The sequence below is a fragment of the Pongo abelii genome, chromosome 5 (assembly GCF_028885655.2).
Source record: "Pongo abelii isolate AG06213 chromosome 5, NHGRI_mPonAbe1-v2.0_pri, whole genome shotgun sequence".
NCBI classification, from domain to species: Eukaryota; Metazoa; Chordata; class Mammalia; order Primates; family Hominidae; genus Pongo; species Pongo abelii.
The window spans coordinates 26,498,679-26,500,669 of record NC_071990.2 but is presented as its reverse complement, the minus strand read 5'-3'; the positions used below and the strand labels follow the sequence as shown (position 1 = coordinate 26,500,669).

Sequence of the window (1,991 nt, the reverse complement as noted above, 5' to 3'; positions counted from 1 at the left end):
ATTCTCTGTGAGAATGACACTGCAGCACTATTTTTAAAGTATAAAAGTGGTAACCAACTGAACCAGCCACCCAACAGGAGACTGCTTAGAGGAATGATGGCTCATCCCTCAGAGGGAATTCAATGCAGCAGGTAAAAAGAGTTGATTTATTGTCATAACCTAGATAATGGAGACACACTAAGTGATCAAAAAGCATGTGGCAGAACTATACTAATGATTCAATTGAAAAACAAAAGCAAAGCTATACATTTCTACATAGCTATTTATGTAAATGCCTGAAAAAGTTGAAAAAGGTGCATGCTAAACTGAAGATCAGAGGTTAGTGAGTGAAAGGACACTTTGAGCTTTTGCTCCCTTTTCTTTCAAAATATTGAAATGCTTTAAATTTAAAATTTAAATTTTAAATTAGGTTATCATCATATTTAGATAACTTAGTTTGGAGAGAGATTGAAGTTAACCATTACTATGAACCCAAGCTTATTATAGATCTTTCCAATTGGAAAGAACAAAGCAAAGAAAAATCTGATAAGAAAGGCAAATCAAAATGTGAAAGGAATGGATTAGTTAAAGCCTAGATAGCGCTAGAGGAAGCATCACAGCAACTGGCTGGAAAAGAAAGGGAAAAGAATCAGGGATTTGATTTTGATTGCTTTATTGCAGGAACTAGTCAACTTAGTTCCCAACATGAGCCTACTGATGTTGTTGATAAATTGAATGACTTGAATAGCTCAGTGTGCCAACTAGAATTGAAAAGTTTGATATCAAAGTCAATTAGCCAAGAAAAACAGGAAAAAGGAATGGCAAATCTGGATCAATTAGAAGCCTTGTACCAATCTTCCTGGGACAGCCAGTTTGTGAGTGGTGGAGAGGACTGTTTTCTCATAAATCAGTTTTGTGAGTTAAGGAAGGATGAACAAGTTGAGAAGGAAAACACTTAACACTAGTTACTTGGACAAGTTCTTTAGCATGAAAGAAGATACTGAAATGCTAGAAACTGAGCCAGTAGAGGAGGGAAGCTTGGAGAGAGAGGAAATGAGGAAAGATTTCTGAACAACAGTGGGGAGTTCCTCTTTAACAAGCAGCTCGAGCCCATAGGCATCCCGCAGTTTTACAGTCCAGTTGGGTCACCACTTAAGTCAATATAGGCCACGTTAACACCTTCTGCTATGAAATCTTCCCCTCAAATTCATCAAACATACAGCAGCATTCTGAAACATCTGAACTAAAACACTCAGCAGACATTTATCTTTGTATTCTTCATGAAAAGTGTTTTGTCTTTTTTTTACTAGTGTTTAAGTCATTTTTTACTTGAATCAGGTGGTGTCATTAAGGATTTTATGAGTTCTTGGTTTTTAAAATCCAGACTTTCTTTTTCTACATGTAAGATAGTTTTCATTTTAACTGGCATGTCATTTGCACACAGAAATAAAGACTAGAGCAAAACAATGCCATGCAGAGGAGAAAAGAAATGCACAAAGACAAGTAAAGAACATTCTCTCATACAACAATGATCTGTTTTACAGGAAACGAATGTTGCCTTGAAATTTACACAGTGAGACTGTACATAATTGCATGAAAATAGCTATTTTTTCCTAAGACATTTTTCATTCATGAGTATTTTCAAGTTTTTCATACTGTACACATTTCTTAAAACACATGATACCAGCAGCAACTGAAAATGAATGCCGAATTTAATACATACGCATTATCTACCTCAAGGTAACAAAAGTATATGGCAAAACATATACCACCCACAGTGCTTCAAAATATGCATTTCTATTTAGTCAGCGTTTATTGTAGTAATTATTCTTCATAAAACTCATTCACTGTTTATAAATGTTCTGGTATGCATTCTTTATAGTGAAGTGTTAATACATCACATCTTATTTGTTTTAGCAAATTAGTATATTTTCTGTATTTAATTATAAAACTTAACATAGTTTTAAAAATTTATTTGCAAATACACTTTTTCCATTTGGCACTATGGTTTG

General features: G+C 34.2%; 1 pseudogene; it reads left to right on the top strand.

The window, feature by feature from the left end:
• The first annotated feature begins 407 nt into the window (after positions 1–407).
• On the top strand, positions 408–1,259 carry LOC100448896 (mitogen-activated protein kinase 6-like; annotated as a pseudogene).
• The last annotated feature ends 732 nt before the right edge of the window (positions 1,260–1,991 follow it).